This window comes from Agelaius phoeniceus, chromosome 4, assembly GCF_051311805.1.
Source record: "Agelaius phoeniceus isolate bAgePho1 chromosome 4, bAgePho1.hap1, whole genome shotgun sequence".
NCBI classification, from domain to species: domain Eukaryota; kingdom Metazoa; phylum Chordata; class Aves; order Passeriformes; family Icteridae; genus Agelaius; species Agelaius phoeniceus.
The window spans coordinates 32,402,835-32,423,671 of record NC_135268.1 but is presented as its reverse complement, the minus strand read 5'-3'; the positions used below and the strand labels follow the sequence as shown (position 1 = coordinate 32,423,671).

Sequence of the window (20,837 nt, the reverse complement as noted above, 5' to 3'; positions counted from 1 at the left end):
TTGGACCTCTCAAGGCTTCTACCCACCAGAGAACATTCTCCTCCTCCAATCCACATTCACAGACATCTCTTTTCTCATCTTATCTGGGTGAAAGACCAATGTTCTTCTCCCTTGTTTCCTCTAAAGAAATAGGATACAACAGGATGACAGTATCATGTATTGCAGTATCATGCAGCAGTTGTGTCAGGTTCCAAGTAAAACAATTTTTCCATATGAATTCTGTTTTTCCAAAAGGCGATTCACTGTGTCTTACTCTCATATGCACAGACTTGGAGCAATGTTTACATTTCTTTTATGCATGAGAATAAATATGCACATTGTAATGTGCTTTTTTCTATGTAAAGGAATGTTTCACAGGACTGAATGTAGCTTATCTTATGCAATGGGTTGACAGGCATTGTCTAAAGCAATTTAACTTTCCTGTCCCTAGATGATACCAGAAAAAATAATTTATTTGTTGCTTCAAAGGAAATATTTCTACTTCTGCAGTCCTTAATGTAGATAAACCCTTGCTTTTATCATATGAAGTGGAATAACTTGAAGTTATTTGAAGTACATATACAGCTAGTATCGCTCAGGATTTCGTAAATGAATTATATACACAAATATACAATGTAATATTGCTGATGTGATGTGTAGGAGTGGGTATTGGGAGCTATAGCACAAGATGAGTTGTGTCACAACCAAACGCTCACCCTGGCTGCTGTTTAATTTCTGCAGCTTTAGATCCTTACTTAGGAACTTTGCATCCATTTTTCTGGCCTCAGCTCAGGTAATGACACTATATACTGAAAGTAATAAAGACTGACCATTCATTTGTGTTGCTCTCTCTCAGGCAGCTCTTCTGGGCATTGCAGGCACATGAAATACAGAGTATATAACATATCACTTGTTATATGTTATATACTCTGTATTTCAGAGTATATATATTTCCATCTGGCTCTTTTGGAAAAAAAAATGAAATTTCTGGTTCATGAAAAAGCCTGCTGCTTATGGACTAAGCTCATGTTAGTAGCCTAGCTTCACACTCAGCTACCATTATCACTATATCCAAAAGCAAGAAGTGCAGAAAGCTGAGGTGCAAAACTCTCTTCACACTGCTGGCATGCCAGCTTCAAGGGCAGTCATGACATACACAGATAAGGCAGATGTAAGGCAACATGTAAATTCAATATCTACTCTCACTACTTGCTTTCTACTGGATGCCATTCTTCATTCCCTTCAGAAGTGCTACTCCTTCAATAGATGGATGGTACACAAGAAAGATTATCTCTTAGATAATAATTTATTCAACAGCTTTTTTTTAGCTTTTTACTTTAAGTATTAAGGAGAAAAGTTTACAAATGCTAGAGAAATTAGCTTTGTTACAAAGCAAAATTGAAAATTAATTTTTTTGGCTATTCGATATATTCTCTCTATGCATACTTGTGAAAACAAATTTGTGCCATCCAAATTTCGGGGTTTTTTTTTATTTGCTGATTTATTTATATGTTAATTAACATGCCTTTTTATGCCTGTAAAAATGTTGATGAGTATAGAAAGAAATATTTGTCTCCAATTTCCACAGATCCTATTAGGAGTTGAAGTTAAGGATTTCTGAGATTAATGCTTTCTTCTTCAGGTAGTCTTATCTTTTATTCCCTATCTCAGTGCTGGAACTCTGAAAATCCCCTTTTCATGCTGTCCACATGTCCACAAAACATGGCCTGACATTGAAGGAGTATCCCTGTCATATTGCCTGATGCAAAGCTCTAGAGCTTCATATAAAACCTTTCCATCTAAACATCTTTCCATGTAAACAAAGATTAAGTACCTTTTCAAGCCTTTTATTGAAAAAAGACGACAAAAAAACTTGACTTCTTGACCTGTTTGGTAACAGGAGGGGACATCCTTCTTGCACCAAGTGTTAATGCAGCTCTGTAGGCACTCAATGACCCCAAGACTGCTGGTTTCAGTTCTTCACAAAGCTGCAGTCAGCTGGAGCTTCTTCATTTGCCATGCTTGAACAAATTCAAGGTTGTAACTCCTGCCCTGCTGAAACTGATGTCAGTGAGATCAGGATCAGACCTCTGTATTAGTATAGACTGGGAGAACACTGGTGAGAGATGGAGAAAAAGAAAACAAGAAACTTATTTTCCCTTTTTTTTTTTTGATAGCTCAGTCAAATCTGATAATTTTATTCATTATTTAGCATAATTTCACCAATTTTGAGCTGCTTTGGAATTTGTACAGGTGCCATATGTGTTTCCAAGACCTATAAATTCTAATTGCCCTTGCATAGGGTATCTGACATAAACTGTTTGCAGCTTCAAATCAGGCTTGGCAGCTGGGACACACGCTCCAAATTTCTATCCCTTCTGGGGAGTAAAGGGAGCTATAAGCCCCCTAATCAGTGCTCTGAGAGATATCCCTGCCCTGCCAACAGCGAAAGCCAAAAACTTCCTTTGGCCAAAATGTCGTCACTGTCAGCTGGCTGTCACTGAATCTTCCTATGTTGCTGTGCTGGCTAAAATAAGTAACAGTAAGTTATGTAAGCTTCCACTTTACTAAAACTATGAAATCTGAAAATAAAGGATTTGTTCATAAGTTTTTAAGATCCTTGTCTAGAAGGTGATAAATTTCCTTTTTCTCCCAAGAAAGTTGTTTTGGCTGCCCCAAAATGGCAATGAATCCAGTGTACAAGGAACAGAAGGAGACTGTCAGTCTGAATTCTTGGGTCCTAAGAACTATGCCAGCTTGACAGTCTGTATTATCCTCTGCTTCCTCACCACACTTGTGTTTCTCTCCCTTTCCCAGGTAGAGGAAATGAATTAGGGGAAGGAGTGAATGTTTTATGTGGGAACATAGTGAAAAATAAGAACAGAGTATCACATAAAAATTCAAAAAAGTAAGTTGCCACCAGTATTATATTCTCTTCCTCTTTTGAGCATTGCAAAGTATTAACTAGACAGCATTTATAAAGGTATGTATTTCTAAGGAAGAAATAAAAGGACAAAAGATAGGAAATACTGTGTTAGTGTCTGTGACTGTTATGCATTCTGTAAGGCTTCAAGGAGGTTGAGTTAAAAATGGAGGCTTTTATTTCCTTCCCTCAGAACAATGGAAAAATCTTTTGGTATTCTGGTAAACCTGTATGAGATAAAAGCAATAAGGAAATAAAAGAATTTCACTTTCTTGAGTCCTTGGGTCCATATGGGGACTCTAATTTTTATTATATATTAGAGGGAGAAAAAACATATTGTAATATAAGATTTTAGTTCACACCTTTCTTTCTTTCTTTCTTTCTTTCTTTCTTTCTTTCTTTCTTTCTTTCTTTCTTTCTTTCTTTCTTTCTTTCTTTCTTTCTTTCTTTCTTTCTTTCTTTCTTTTCCTTCCTTCCTTCCTTCCTTCCTTCCTTCCTTCCTTCCTTCCTTCCTTCCTTCCTTCCTTCCTTCCTTCCTTCCTTCCTTCCTTCCTTCCTTCCTTCCTTCCTTCCTTCCTTCCTTCCTTCCATGAATAAATTTCATGATACAAGGCAAAGTAAGAAGTGCAAGGCAATAGGTCAGATTTCCTACTATGTTCCAGTGACATACTGAAATAAGCCTTACTGTTTATCCTTCTTACATCCTCCTGAAACAAATCTTTATTAATTCTCTGTTTGAAATAGAACACAATGTGTGTCCTCATAATGGGCCATATCCTGCTATCAATATTTTAACAGATCCCCCACAGACTATAATGTGGAGTCTGCTAAAAAATTGATGGCACCATTATGCTCGACTGTAAGTATATTTATAATTAAATTATTTTTCTTTGAATTCATTCAAATTTCTGTCTATGAGAAATTAAAGTGCCCTGGTTAAACTAATTAATTGTGAACACATTGTGTTGTGTTTATTTTGGTAATGTTTGTTTCAGTCTGAAAACCTGTCAGAAATATTCATGCTTTCCTGCTGTGGATTAACACACAAAAGTTCAGCAGCTTAGTACAGATTCCAAAGACAAATTACAGCAGAAGTAATTTGCTCTGATTCTAGGAAGCAATTTTTATAACTAAGTATAATATATGTACAAGTCAAGCCTTGTTGAATAAAGCTGCATAAAAGAGAGGAAGGAAGGCTAAAAATTGCAGAACAGTAAAGTTATGATAAAAACTGAAATAAAAGAATTTATGAAAAATTCCTATTTTTGACCTTCTTAGTTCCATCAAGGTTCAGAATTGGGAAATAAAGTATATGAAGTTTCAGCAAATACCATAGAATCTCCACTCAAGAAGTATGTGCTTTAGAAAATAATTCTCCATGTTATTTAAAAATTAAGCAAACAAATTTTTTGCAAAACATATACTCCAATTTATTTAAGGGGAAGACTTTCCAAAATAAGAGAGAGATTATGGTTCTGGGTTGTATTACACTGGACTAAGCCTTTTAGCTGCTGTTTTCCTTTATTAACCAGCTGAATTTCTTATTTCTGAGTATTTCCCACCACTGAGACAAGGAATTAATGAATTGCTAGCTGAATTTGAGCCCATTCTTTGTGTTCTTCATGAATTTGAGTCTTTCTTTGTGTTCTCTTTGTTTCTCTTGGTAGCTTTTTGAGGTTTTCTTTCCTTCCCTTCCTTTAGTGCTTTGCAGCTCTTGGAAATATTTTAATTTACTCATTTCAGAAACCACCTGGAAAATAAGTCTTGGTAACTATCAATGCACAAGATGATCAAAAGCTTTATGAATATGATACTTTAAAATTTTTTTTCATCATGTGTGCTAGATAAAATTTAGTTTTTTAGACTTTCACACTGCATAAATACATGTATAAATCTGTTTCCATTTTTTAAGTGTTCAGAAACAGTATATCATTAGAGTGGATGCATATATCTATAAATAGGGTTTATACATACATTTTTAAGGACCTAATTTTGAAAGGCTAGATTTTTATGTGTCTGTCTGAAAGTTTTTTCAGCCCATAACAAAAAGCAGGATAAGCCAACTGAGCAAAATAGAATAGAAAGAATATCACCCTTCTGCAGTCTTTTACAAAACATGGGAAGCTTTGGGCTAGGCCCCTTAAAATACTGAGTATTTCTCACACAAACAATTGAGTGGAGCATTCTAGACCACTTGATTTTAAGCAGAAAATCTCTTCTTTCCACAAAATTTCTGACAGGAACGGAAAATGGCAGTTTATGAATGATGGTTTCTTGTAATTGGAATGGAAAACTGCTTCATCACAGCCTGCTGTCTTTACCATATTGAAGCTGGGTCTGTATATCCCTTCTTGTGTGCAGCAGGAGAACATGTACAGCATTCCTTTTTATGCTGCATTCACATCATTATTCAGTAAATATTCCTAGAAGGATCTGTTGCAGTGGCAACATTCAGTGTTCATCCATAGTGTGACAATCTAAGATACAAATCCATTGGGCATGTGTTTTGTCAAGGTCCTTACTCCCAAAATCAGATTTAACTTTTCTATAGAAACTGGCCTAGTAATTTATGAGAACAGGACGCAAGCAAAATTCTTCTCATCTCATTCTCATCTTCTCATCTTTCTCAGCAGTAAATCAAAATAAACATATAAGTTTAGGAACTGTTTCTCTTGCTTTTTGCAGTTCTGCAGGACCAGTTTTTTCTAAGTTAGTTGCTTCATTAATTCTTTGGTGTTGCAAACCAGGGAAGACACACAGAAGCTTAAAATGTTTTTGTATTTATGTATAGAGTTTATAAATATATGTATATGTGTTTATGTAGAGAAAAGTATCCAACCCATTTAGGCAAGTTAAATGAACCCTGTTTTCAACAAATTAAAGGATCCAATATCCCATAGTAGATGAAAAAGCTCTCTTCTTTTACAACTGCACAAATGTAAGCTGCTCAAAATGGACAGAATGACTAAAGGATAATTCTCTGTTCCCCACCCTGGTGCATGAGAAGTGCTGCAGTGTGGGTGGTGTACTCTTGCCATGTATTTTTGGGCCACCAGTATGAGACATACCACTCAGAAGATTACAAAAATATTTTCATCAATGTCTTTTTATGGAGTCTTTATCTTTATATAGCTCTTTCAGTCTGCTGCTTGGTGTAAACCTGCAATATGAGAAAATTTCTTGAAAAAGCTGAAAAAAAGAAAAAAAACCCCCAAACTACTAAAATTAAATTTACACAACACAGTGAGGGTGAACATGCCCAGTCTGGTTTGTTTATAATTACTTTCAGCAGATCTGCTTACAAGTGCTATATGTTGATATGTCTCATTGATAAGAGACACCACAATAAGAAACAGAACATGCAGGATTTTTCATAACAAAGGAATTTTTTTCATAAAATAGAGGACAATTTTTCATACAAGGGGATTGAACTTAGCATTGTCCCATTTGCATCTTTATAGCTTAAAGATGAACTTGGTGTTTATGCTGTGACACAATGTTAAGTCAATAGATAAAAAAAAAAATTAATTGTAGTTTCAAGGCTGATGCACCAGAGTTGGTTATTGTTGAGATGCAGATTTTTTACATGTGTAAATTTTGCGCTCACATCATAAAATTTATTGAGAATGATCTTTAATGCTATTTAGGAACATTTAGGGACATTATACATTTCACATAAACTATTAGACTTCCTATCTTTAGTAAAGGCAGTAAGTTTCTGGAATAAAGCTGATCCTACTAGCTGCATGATGCTAAACCATGCTTCAGTTTCATTTAAATGAACCATAATTACAGTTGCAGTTGAATCCCAACACCTGCCTTAGCTGATTACAGTAAAAAAATCAACAAATAAGCATAGCTTCAAAGGAATAGAATGAAACCTACCAAATCCGTATGACTGCTTCAGCAAAGCTGTGGAAAACAGATTAGAAAAGAGCTCAGTGAGATAAGTTGTGAGGCAGACAATATAATATTCCTTTTGTATTATATGGTAGAGCAGAGAAGCTTTAAAGCATGAACTTTAAACTGGCAGTTCAGGTGGTGTTGAATTGTCCTTGGCTGGAGCAACACCAAGAAAACAGATTTTGCATCTCTTCTCGTCCTCTATCCCAAATATGTACAGGTTGATATAGCCTACAATCTTCTGATGCCATCATGTAGACACCATGTAGAGTTAGAAGAGGGCACAAAGAAAGCATCCAAGTTTCCTGTATTTACTGCCTCCTGAGACTGATTTTTGTTGTTTGAAGCAAAATTACATGCTTCAGGTGTGGATAAAGTAGAAAGAATTGTATTAACCATTCTTGTAATTGTTATAAGAGAGTTAACAGTAGTGTTATCTAGCATGCAATGTTAATTTATTGATAGTAAATGTTAATTTATTATGTATGTTAATGTTAATTTATTGATGTAAATAGTACATTTATCTTTTAATGCACAGTCTAGAAAACACTATGGATTTTATCAGGGAAGTATTCTTTTTTAAAGAATCTGATGCAGATTCTGCATATCAATCATGTCTTAAATTGTCAGCTCTTATTCTAAACTTAACATTCAAGCAACACAGCAAAACCACCTTTGTTCTGAACTCAGTGGGATGTGAAATGCCAGCATGGCAGAAAAATATGATTTCTTCATGTAGAAACAGACCATCAGACCATCAAAGATGTCAGGCTTAATATGAAGTGGGCTGTCAGAAGTACTATCTGCACTGCAAAAGCAGATAAACAGATTTCAAAATGGGAGTTAAATGCTTTTTCTTTTAAAGTATTAAAGACCAGCTATATAAGTTCATTTCTGTGTCAGGAGTAAAAACTATGCCATCTGGTAGGACAAGAAAGTTTTCAGGCACTAGCCACAGTGAATGCAGCTGGCTCTGCTGAAGACTTTCTATGCTGCACATTGCAGTACAATGTAGAATTTCCAGTTATGTATAAAAGGAGGGCCTTGAGTACTGGGAGGAATAAAGCCACATTAGTTAAGATTTCTGCTTGGATTAATACATACTGCTTTTCATCATAGGGTTTGTGTATTAAAATTCCAATTGGATTATCTTCAATGGAAATGTTGCTATAGTGCTTCTAGTTTCCAGTCTAGTGCCAGCATGACTCTGTGCTGGGATATCCTGAACCTGATTTCATAGGCAAAATTAATACAGATCATCATCTTGAGTATGTGCTACTCCAGTTATGTAAGAGTCAATTTACCTACACACAAATAATCTGAAGAAGTCTGTCGCTTGTCACAAACCCAGACTGAGGATGTTGCAGAGGAACTGCCAAGGCACCATCTCATGGGAACTATTAGCCTTTCCTACTCTCAGGAAAAAATAAAGTGTGAAAATGACACTTTTGTGCTTCCAAAGATATTGAAAAACTGGAGTGTAAAGCCACCAGAACATTTGGCAGGCTGGAGCACATAGTGTGAAAAGCTGATAGACTTTAATTTGTTCAGTCTGGAGAAAAGGATGCTCATGAGGGTCTCACTGGTTTCTTTATTGCTTCATGGGCATCTATACAGGAGATGGAGCCATAATCTTCCCAGTACAGACTGCAAAAAGTGTCAAGATAGCATAAACAAACTTAATCAAGGTCATCCAACACAGGACAGTGAAAACCTCTTCACAATGAGTGTGGTCAAAAGTTTTAAATCATGTGATCATCTAGGGGAGTATATCCCATCTGCATCTTTTACATGTAAACTATGTGAACAGTTTCTATAGTGTCTCAATTCCGTTAACAAACTTTCTCCTATCAGAATGTAAAGACAAATTAGTAACGTGCCCCATAAGTATCACCAGTAGATGAAAAATAGCTATGTATGTCATGAATATTTAGAATTCTTATTCCAAAAAGAACTTCCTATGTTTTAATACAAATATGGGGGGGAGGGTGTATTTTCCTAAGGATGACTTGATTTGAAAAAATACTGTCTAAACAGAAAGCAGAAAGTGTTACAAGTAATTTATTTTGAAATACAAAGGCTTTTGGTACAAAGAATGTATCCACAAACTGGTTTGAAAGCCTTTTTTGTTCTTTAAGTTGTCATAGAGCCAAATTCTGCTTAAAGAGTGAAGCATGTGGCTACACTGGAGTCAGCATATATGAAGTCATTGAAAGTTTATAAACTTATAATGTTATAATTTGGTTCAAACTTTTTAGCACTTCTGTCTAGAATTTTTCAACAAATTATTAAATAATCTCAATGCAAAGATTTATTCTAACTGCTTTTTGATGCGTTTCGTAGAGCAGCTGTCTGGTGCTCAGCATGTAGCAGTAATGAGTGGCTGAATTTGCAATATGATCAGCAACCATTGTTTTTGAGATAAAAGGCCCCTTGGGCTCAGCCTTGCAAAGTGCACAGCATTCTGGCTGCAGTTCTGCCAACTTGGTCAACACATACATGATATTAAACATCTGAGTCAGCTCCCAAAGATAATGAGGTTGCACTTGCATTCAAAGACAAACACACACTAAAACATCTCTCTGAGCACAGCACACACCATCCTGCAGGACTGGCTTTCTACCTGATGTGCTTATGCATGAGCATCAACTTGTCAGCTGCTCTACTAAACCACAATTTTACTCCTAGCAGAATGGCTGACAGCAGCTTGGGAAATGTGAGTTATAATACGTGTCAAGAATTTGTGTTATTGCTTGCTAAGAAAATGAAAGAGGCCATACCCACATACTGATGTGCAGCATAATCAATTGTCTGTATTGTAGATTCATACAGCACTGATCAAGTCAGAGGCTTCCTGCAGGTTAACAGCTAGCTGATAGTCCAAGGTCATTTACAGTTATAGTGAGAAAGATAAGTTTGATAGTGTTGCAGCTACAGTGCTAGAAATACATGCTCTCCAGAGCAAAGCTTGAAAACAGACACTCTGTGGTTGAATACTCTCTCACAGCTAAAGGGTGAAGACTGCTGTCCAGTGAAGATGCAGTCAGATCCTTCTTCCCTGGAATATATATATATATATATGCCATGATTTTTGGTGCTTTTACAGAGCTGCAGCTTGTTTTACTTCCGTTTTGTCTTCTATTTAGGAGATGCATGACTGCATCAGACCAAAACAGACTACTTGGGCTAAAGTACATAAGGTTTTTTACTCTGTCGTATTACTTGCTGCTCTTATTGCAAGTGTTAAAAGTGAACCACATCATTACTTTTCATCAGTTTATTTTATAAACCAACCTCAATTTCACATACAATCATGTTGAAAGAACCATGCAAAGCCTTCTTTTTCATCAGGTGTTTCCAACAAGCAGTGCAAAGATTTAGATTAGATTTAGATTTAGATTTAGATTTAGATTTAATATTTTACTGGCATTACTGAAATCTGTGTAGCTGATGAGAAATAGATGTGAGTTGCTGCAGTACAGGGTGCCTTTCTGTCTTACCCCACAAGGGCTGGCTGGATGTCCTGCAGTAAGGGTGAGGGTTGCTGTGCACGCTCCTCCTTCAGCCCATTGGCCGGGGCATGCTTCCTGAGGGTACATTATAAATGTGTTTGCAAATTTGAAGAGCATGCTGATGAATTAGGATATACACTACAGAAGAGGGTGCTGACTCTAAGTTAGCAAGTCACAGACCTTTGCTGCTGACTCCACCATCCATTAAGAAAATGCTTGATCTCTCTCTCTCTCCCATCTGACATTTCAGAGTACACTGTGGGAAAGAGAAGTTCCAATTGAAATTCAAGCCAAGTAAAACAGAAGAGAAAAATGCATTCTGTGAACTGAAAAACTGGGTTAGAGGTTTGCGTAGATGGAAGGGGTTCCAAAGGGTCAAACTTTTGAAATCCTTCATACAGTTTGACAAATAACTAAAAATAACAATGAACTTAAAACTTCCATTTTGTTTTTTTAACTTTTGCAGTTCTGCAACATATTAGGATATTTGCCACTGTTTAAAATAAATAACTTTTCCATAATATGATTTAAAAGAAAATAAAGCAAACTCCCAACGACCCACCTTAAGTCACTTGGTTAAGAAAACAGTGTACTTACTTATTTCAATGTAATTTACATATATTTTTGAACATTTTAATATCCCTAAGTACATTTCTGTGCCTATAGCTATATAAATAGCTAATAGTATAATAGCTATATAATAATATACATTAGCTAATAAATACGATAAATATTTAGCTAATAATAGTTAAATAGCTATATAATATCTATTCTAGGCTATTGCTGTGTCTGTAGTGGATACTGATGACAGAATTTGAGAACAGTTATAGAATATCACCAAATTAGCTGGAATACACACACTGAGTTGTCTGAGACAAGCTACTTAATAAATCTGTAGGAAATTTCATGGTGATTGCTAAAAATCTGCAAGGGAAACACTATAGCACATTTGTGGCAATGAGACATGTTGAATAACATACATTCTGAATATTTTCTCTTGTGATTTGAAGCTTTTATTTACATTGACTAATTGTGAAGCAGACCTCAGAGATAGCAAAATAAAAAAAAATTGGCAGATCCCCTGGTCATATTGCTAATGGATGACATGCACAATCATTAATAGGACTTCTTTGATTATTTTAATTTGCTTATATACTAAATTTAAAACAGAAAAATATGGTTGGGTAAGGAATTCTGAATCTGCTAGTGTTCATTTAGGGTTGCAAGTTCAAGGGCAGTTATTGGGTCTTATTCTTTATTTACCAAGAAATGTTGGATCAAATGATCCTTGATATCTTCCAACCTGGTATTCTGTTTCTATCATATGATTTTTCTATCAGTATATGGCTCATGTGAGAGTACCCCTGGCCTTGAAATGAATTGCTCTTTGTTTACACTGACAGCTATGACTGACCTGAATCTTCCTCAAATCAATATTCAAAGATCATTAATCTAAGAACTTCTCCACAGTGCCCCTGGGAAACCACCTGGTATCAGGTAAACAACATTCCTATCTGTCAAAATTTTAGAATTTATGTGTTAGACTTTACTGGAGTGCAGGATGTTTTTAAGTATTAACATAACAGTTCAATCTTGCAGCACTTCCCTTCCCTGTCCCTTCTCAAAGCTGTTTTATGTGGACACAACCCAGACAGGGAAAGGAGTCGCCCACCTTCAGAGTCCTCTGAAAGCATCTGAAAGAGTCTCACCATGAGAGTTTAACCATATCACAAAGAGGATGAGGGGACTGAAGACATCTCTTAAGAGGAAACCTGAGGGAGCTGGGCCTGTGCAGCCTTGAGAAGAGATGCTTGAAGAAGAGAGGATCTTATCCAGGCATACAAATACTTTGAGGGCAAATGTTTAGAGACTGGGGCCAGACTCTTTCCAGGGATGCCTAGTCAGAGGATAAGGGGTGACAAGCACAAACTGAAACACAGAAAGTTCCATCTGAAAATGAATAAAAAAATTATTTTCTTTGAGGGCAACAGCACTGGAACAGGCTGCTCAGAGGGGCTGTGGAATCTTCTTCCATGGAGATACTCAAACACCATTTGGATGCAATCCTGTACAACCTGCTGAACCTGATTTAGCAGGATGGTTGGACTAGAGACCTCCCAAGAGGTCTTTCCCAATCCCACCCATTCTGTGATTCACTGAGAAGGGACAAATGCAAAATAAAGTCTTTGCATGAGGGAAAAATGCAAGAAAACCTTTGTCTAAGCAAAGACAAATTTATGTTCACATAAATTTCCATTCAGTCAGGTACACAAACAATGCAACTGAAAAGAATTAAAAATAGTATTACCCAGTTAAAAATAATACTTCTTAACAAAACCCAGAGAACACAGCATTGAAATTGTGCTCAGAAGGATGACTTTCTCTGTCTTTTTTCATTTTTCATCAGGAATATCAAAACACTGCATTTCTTTTCCTATTGTTTGACTTGAATTGGAATACTGTATTTCATTTGACTGTCTCCAAATGTTTAACATTTGCCACTTCAGTACTTCCAGGGGTGAAGGAGAGGTCTGCAATGGTGCCACAGATATCTTGTTATGGAAGCAAATGTCTAATTTATTTCCTCTGTATTGGCATTCCTGGTTGAACTACTGCCTTCAATAAAGCTAGGGCAGATTACTCTCTGCCTGAGCATCAGAGTGCACAGGAGAGTCAGCACAGCTGACTGTGAGTCCTGGAAGAAGAAAACACTTTGATTTTAGTACACCTGGGCTGCTCAGGGGCTGTGGCTGAGTCAGTGCTCATCTCACCATCTTTGGTACAGACCAAATGTGCCTGTGGCAGCAGTAACTTGGTGCATGTTGACATCCCCTGTCAAATCCAGGAAACACCTGGGAGGGAGCACACAGAGTTCTCTGTTGCCATGGCTACCTGCACTGCCATCCTCTAAAACCAGTGTCAGTATTTTGGTCTTTTGTTCATGTCTGCAGTGGAATAAACCTGAAAATAATAACAAAACGCAAATTTCATTTCACATGCTTGTTGTACTCTGGATTATGGGAAGTTATGAAACCATAATTTGTCTTAAAAAAGAAAAAGCACTGTGGAAGGCACTAAAATGCCAGAGTTGATTTCCACTTTTGTTTAAATTATATAAATTGTTTATTCAAGATTTGCAAACATTGTTTCTTGATTACAACTGGATTTTTCACTTGCAGCTCTTCAAACATGACATGATTAAATATAACAGGAGTAGCATTCAACCCACATAAAAATAATCATAATCTGACAAAGTGCTAAGTAAACTTTATTAGTCCTTTTGACAGACCAAGTGAGACTATCCAGAAGCTTTCTTAAGATATTGTGTAGTAGAGCCTATTAAGGAAAGAATTTACTGAAGCTGATATAGCAATATATAGTCAGAGAAGGATATAGGGCCTTATGGGTGACATAAGATGAGAAAATATAAAAATATGCAACTGATTATAAAAACATGATAGAGGACCTGCCTTTTAGGTTGTTTCTGAAGTGTTAGGCCTTAACAGTTTCTAGACACATGGCAGGAAAGCAGCTATGGGAACATAAAATTTGATTAATTCTACAGAAAGTTGTCATCAGTGGTCTGCATATTTTATAGCTAATTGATTTTTATATTCCAAAACTCAAGGGCTAAGAAAGCAAGACTCTATGGCCAGGACACAGAGACAAGGGGCCAGTGCAAGAGTGTTCTGCCTCCCTGTGAAGCTGGGACAATCCTCTCCTTCTGCAACAGTATACTGCAATGTAGTCGATATATTGGTACCTGGTTTTATCTTCTTTAAACATTAGAAGTAGTCTGAAAATTTACATTTTTATAAGTCAGAATAAAAAATGGCAATTTTCAAAAATTACAAAAAAATCTCAAAACCTATTCTGGATCTGGTCTGTAACCTGCCTAATTTGCTGCTTTTTGAGTATTCATCTCTTAGTTAAAATAGTAAGACTCAATTAGATTGGATTCTATTGAGTAAAATCCTGGGAAACTGTGATTTTAGACTATCATCAGTATACATAAAAGACCTCAGAATAAAACAAACTACCAGCCATATAACTGACTTGTTGAGTTATTTAGGGAAATAAAGGTTTATCATATCATAGGAGAAACTCAAGTCTGGTGGTCACATTGGAGGATATCAGGTATTTAAATAACTCTTCACAAGCTTTATGGAAATCTCTTAGAAATTTTCTGCTGATTCTTTCTGAAACTTGTATTTTTTTCAAGCCAAGCTCCTACTTTTTAGGTTATTGTCTCAGTAAAAATGAATAAAACTGCATAGTAACCAGCTAAGTACTTCCACAAGCCTGCTGGTATTTGATGTAAGTGAGGGGAATACACAAGAAAACACACTAAGAGCAATTAAAAATTTATACCTTCAGGCAAGTCCATGTCCTCTGCTGCTTTAACATCTAAGTCTAGCACTAAAACTTGAATTTCCTACCCTATCTATAGTATAAAGCATGACAGTATAATCAGTTTCCAGAAAAAAAATAAATTGACTCATAGAATCAGGTTTTGCTTTGCCTCTGACAGAGTTGTGCAGTGCATATATCACTGTAAACTTGTCTCAAGACAGTTCCATGTGTGGTTTAGGGAATTTAAAATAACTATAGTTGAATCAAAGAGTTTTGATAGCAGCTATTATGACATGATATTTCAGTGAAAAAATTACTGGTGAGAACTGGGGAAAGGTTTTCACAATAATTAGATGTAATAATAGAAATAGCTGGCACAGAAACATAGCATTTTAATCTCCCTACAGTTATTTTTGCACTTAAGTGCCCCCCAACCCAGCAGGTAATGGGCAGATCCAAAAGCAAGCAGTTTGCCTCCTCAAAGGCATGGGTACAAAATTGGCTGCTTTATACCTGCAGTTTGTGAGACTGCTTCATTCCTGGAGCACTGTTCAAAGCACTGTGCAAGGTTCCAGGTCAAAGATTGTTGAGACTAAATCCAGCCCCCAGCAAGGGCTGTCTCCTCTTTAATGTAAAAATGACATTGACTGTTGCTGTGGAAATGAGCTGCCTGTGAATGAGGATCAAATATGAGAGACTTACTTTCTGCTGCCAGTTATTGATCAAATATATCTGGAAATTTGAATCCAATCAGTATTTCCTACTAATAATTAATGTTTCCTACTAAGTAAAAATGCAACATCTTCAGTCTAGCAGAACTGCTATTCAGGGACAGAAAATTCACGTTTAATGTCTAAATTTATGGTATTTGCTGGAGTTTCATTCCAAAATCACAAATCCTGGATAACTGCATCTGATAGCAAAGGTTGCATACTGTCATACAAGCAATGAGTAAGTGCAAACTCCCTGTGAGAAAGGAGAGAGGTGCATAGTAATTTGGAAAGGCTAAGAATATATAAAATTACCAATCTGTGTGGAAAAAATTAGGCAGATTTGTCCCATAGGGCCATTTTTTTCCTATTTGGTTCACACAAAATATAGGAATTTTATTTACAGAAATGAGTTTGAGGTTAGATCTACAAAGAAACTTAATGAAATGCATTTGATAGCTTTGGAAAGATGGGGCTCATCAGTGACTGTTTGGTACAGGGTGGAACCTGCCTGGCCTTGTTGGGCACTGCCAGCATTACAGTGATCATATTCCAGAGAATAAGCATTAGAAATGGGATAGGGAGAATATAACTAGAACTGCTTCCACTGCCTGTGCAAACATCCTAACTGAAGCTCATAGCAGAAGGCATATAAAATAACTTTGATGATCAGGCTATATATATTTATCTATGATATTTCTCTGTCAGAAGATCAAATGATTATACTAAACAAAACTGTGAGTGGTATCTATTTTCACATCTATATTAAGAATATGTAGCAATGCATGCCAGGATTTCTCAGTTTTCATTTATTGTTTTGACATCAGCAAGCAAAAGTGGGTGTCTTACACCACCATATGACAAACAGCAGATGATATTGCATGGTCACTGTGGAAACTGCATTTCTGAAAAAGAGGTTCATATTTGTACTTTTTTAATGAAGATAAACCACAGCATTTTTTTCAGTGTGCTTTCTCTAATTTTGCTGCCAGATTGCCAGAGTTACAAGTAAAAAGAAGGTGCAAAAAAAATAGCTAGGATTCTTTTATTTTCTTTTTTTTTTTTCCTGAAGTCATTAACATCATTCAAAGTTTAAAAACTATAATATTCTACATGGAAGAAACAGACTTTCCAGCAAGAAGGTGACAGTTCACTCATCTTGGTAAAAGTATATTAAGGACAACAGAAAGCACTCACTGGTTTTGATGGGAGGTGGTCACCTGATATAGGAAGCAGATTCAAAAATACACATTTTCCTTCACTTGGGATGCATTAGGTATTGATTCAGTTGTGTTCAGAGACAGTGAAAAAGGCTGATGGTGTAGTTATGGAACAGGTTGTTCACCATACAGCCAAGGTCAGTAGCATTGCAATAAAGGCACAACACTGAAGTAGGAAATATTCCCCAATGTGGAATACGGACTCTGGCCAAGGAAGTGTTAGGAGGCTGCTGTAGATTTAAATAACCCTCTCCTATTTACTTTCAAAATCATTGCAGAGGAGAGGTGTCAGTTCAGTTGACAGAGGTTGAGGGAACTTCTCTCCTTGGCTGGTGCCTTTGTGACATTCTGGGGTGGATGGGCATGGCCAGGTTTTCTCATCAATCAGCTGCTGCCAGCTGTGGCTGCATAGGCATGGAGTGTTTTTTCTGTCCTGCATGGGACTGGCCTTCATGACAAAGGGCTGTGGAGATTCAGTGATGCAGCTCCACTGCAAAGAACTGAAAAGCAGATATGGATAATACACTTGGAAGAGGATGTCTGCAGAGCAGTCTGCAATTACATTTCAACAATGTGACCATCTCCAGTGTGGCCAGGTGCTTTGTTTGTCCCTCTTTTGGTGAGTCTTTTTTATCACATTGAGTCAGATAAGGCCAAAGCCCTGTTGTATGGAATCTGCATCTGTGCTGTTGAATGTGATGCTGAGCTGCTAGAAAGAAGAAAGAGTGGTGTCACTGAGATGTGCCTGTTTGCCAGGGCACTCTCAGAGAAGTAGGATCAATTCTTCAGTGGTGTGGTAATTCATGCCAACAGCTCCTTGCAGTGATTTTGGGTCATGTATATGTGCACTGAGGAATTTTTAGAGTCAAAGCATGTAGCTCTGTAATTCACTTTGGTGCTCATCCACTGCAGGAGGAAAAATATTTTTATTTATGTACTGAGATTTCTTTTATGCTGCACATAGATTGCTGAGGCTCCTCAAACAAACAAACAAACAAAAAGCCCCAAAAACCCAACACAATGAAGAAACAAACAATGCAAAATGAAACAAAAAACCAAAACAAAACCAAAACAAGAACAAAAAAAAAAACCCAACCAACCAATCAAAAAAACCAACCAACCAAACAAACAAACAAAAAAAAAGCAAAAAAGAAAAAAGTATGAAGGATTCTTCATATGTTAAGAACTTGCTATAAGTTCTTTAGAATTATTTGGTGGCAGAACTGTTTTCCAATCCTTCACAGCATCTTCAGAAAAGAAATCTGTGTGACAAATGGTACCCCAAGGATTCAGGTAAGTATTAGCACTATAGAAGTGTTTATTTTTGAATCACTGCACTGAATATCTGTGGTTTTGAAAAAAATAAAAAAAATTACAGCAATGTGAGCTTTCCTATTTGTAGAGATTTGATGGCAACTGCCTGGTGACCATTAATTCAACATTTCATTTGGATGTGACTTTGTCCCTTTTTTTGCAAGCAGTTTGTCTTCTCTTTGACAGAACAAACCAACAAAGAAAGACCAAAAAAGACGTGTTACCCTTATTTCAACTCTCAATAATGCTGTGATGAATGAGAAGATGTGAAGATATTTAAGCCTTTAATTTGACAAATAATGCACCCATCACTGCATATTAAATGTTAAGCAGTAGCTCCGAAAATGGCCTTTCATTACGATTGTGCTTTACTTAGTAAATATTTGATGTGTGCCAACTCAGATGGAGTAGCTCACTGTAAATTTCTTTTGCTTCTAAAAGGTCTAAAAGGCTAAATAGCCTTAACAGTAATTTGAAACATAGCTCTCCTATCCCAGACTTACTTAAGACATATCTTGCCAAGGATGGTAAGGAGCATTCTGGAATGTAGCAGCCAACAAAGCCCTGCAGCAAATTCAGGGCAGACCAGACATCTTATATTTTTAATGAGTGCCACAGGGCTCATAAGAGTTAGATAATAAAACACAGGGATAGGAGAGTTGGTCTGAAGTGGAACTAGAAATGCAAATTCTCTCTAAGTCTTTAAGTATTATATTCCAACAACTTGCTCAATCCCTCAAGCCCATTGCACATTATTTTTTACTTTAAGGTCTTTGCAGACACAGCCATGCTACAACAGTCCAGATCTATCTGTTTTTAGCCATCTCCAGCCACTTCTTTCATGTGTCTTGTAGCAGATGATAACCCTTTTCTTCATAGCCAAGGGGCGAGACCAGAAAGTCAACCTAGTCTCAGATCATCCTGGATCTGGAGGTGTTCCAATTCAAATTTTCTTCTTTGCATTAGAATACTATTCTCACTAGCTATATCCTCTGTTATTCTGAGACAGATACTTTTTCCCCTGGTTGAATTGAGCCACAGTGCGGGAAACTCCAATGCATCAGAGTATCCCAAAATGAAAGCTGTTTTACATTATGCAGTAGATTAATGTGGACTGCTCCAAGTGCAAGGGCCAATAATTTATGCTGGGCTGTATTATATTCACAACTCATGGCCACAGTTACCAGAACTTTATTTCTAGCCCTGAGGTGATTTTTTTTAAATTTTTCAGATTTGCAAATCCTCATCTGTTTCAGTAAAAAACTGCTGGGATTTCTTGCAGGCTACATTTACTTAGACCAGAGTAATAGGTAGCTATTTGTTAAACTTTTAAATAGAATAGTGTTTAAGGTTTGGCCTGCACTGGACATGTTAATGGCAGGCAAATTTGATCTCTGGTTTGTATCATGTACAATAGGCTGCTCTATTATGACTGTAGTATAGCTGTGCCTATGCAACTGTGGTTGTGTCCTGTTTAGGCTGTGAACATTCTGCTTTTGCTTGTGGACATATTGATTCACTCTGAGTCATTCCCTCTCCTGTCAGAGTTGCCAACAGTGATAATTACTCTGAAAACAAACAGAACTGGGTTCAAGGCTGCCATATTTTATTCCGTGGTTTCTGAGGCAGGCAATCAAATATGAGAAGATAAATGCCAGCCCTCTCTGATTCTCATGGGGAAAGTTTGGCCACTTACACCACAAAGGCATTTCAAATGCTTCTAAACCTTGCTAATACACTCCCAAAGGAGCCCAGAGCTGTAAGAGGAGCAGGAGGCTGAAACCAGGCTATTGCACGATACACACTTTTGTGATTCCTCTTAAGTTGATCAGTTTATGAGTCTTTAAACCAATTCAGGTGGTTTTTCTTTCCTAGCAGAACTCTGATTGGAGGAGTGTCCCATTCCTTTGCTACTGAAAATGGTAAGAAACTTTTGTCTTATTTCCTGAAGTTATGCAGAGCAGGTTTTGGCTTTTTAAATTTTCCTCCACTGTTTATATGGCTCTCATATAACTTTGGTAGCTCTTTTCTTCGCCGGTATACCATGACACATCAGGAAGTATGTCTAAAAACAGCACTCAGTTTTTGTTGTGCTAAGTTAAGTAAACCAGTCTAATATATGCCTCCCTGGACATTGTAGCCCATCCCATCACTAATTCTGACACCAGGTTTGCATACATGCCGTAACTAAAACTCCATCAGCCTCAAAAATGTGTTTTAATCTTGGTACATTAAGGAGTTGGTTCCCTGCATATCTCTGCTGTTTCATAAGCTTGTTCTCACATCCATCATATGCCAAACTCACTGATTATGCAGTCATCCAGAAACTGTTGTGCTCAGGCTCATATGTAAACTGAGGCACAGATGGAACATTAGCTCAAGCTGCAGTATATACTTAATAGCCTTCCAAATTCACTGCCAAATATCAGTATAAATAAAACATCCAGAGTTTTATCATTCTGCATAACAAGCAGAATTTTAGGCTTGCAGAAGTAAATGTTGGTTAGGATTAAAAGCAGCACGCTTGAGACCTGTGTTGTTGAATTTTACTCTGAATCTATTAATTTATCTCAGGCTGCCTGCCTGACAGTCAGGTAGACCTGCCACTTCCAAACAGTCTTCAAATTTTGTCTCGCTCCATTAATCTCTTTCTATCATTACTTAATATCTTACCATTCGGATTCAGTTATTAGTTTCACTTAAAAAAGAAAAAAAGAAAAAAAAAAAGAAGCAAAGGAAGTATCGATATTGGAGAATGTCACAGGCAAAAGGTTTCAAAAAATAGCATTTTTTTACCATCTTTGGGGGATGAATATTCTAAAATGACCACCATCAGCAACCATTACAGCTGAATTGTGTGTGTGAGTTTTAAAGCTAAAAGAAGGCAAGAAAGTATCTTTTTTATCCTTCCACCAAGTAAAAA

General features: G+C 36.7%; 1 long non-coding RNA gene across 1 annotated transcript in view; it reads right to left on the bottom strand.

The window, feature by feature from the left end:
* Positions 1–10,506: 10,506 nt before the first annotated feature.
* The window catches only part of LOC143693954 (uncharacterized), a 73,602-nt gene continuing 63,271 nt past the window's right edge, over positions 10,507–20,837 (bottom strand). The window contains exon 3 of the long non-coding RNA XR_013182071.1: positions 10,507–10,573. This is a non-coding gene — a long non-coding RNA (uncharacterized LOC143693954). The remainder of the gene's footprint in view (positions 10,574–20,837) is intronic.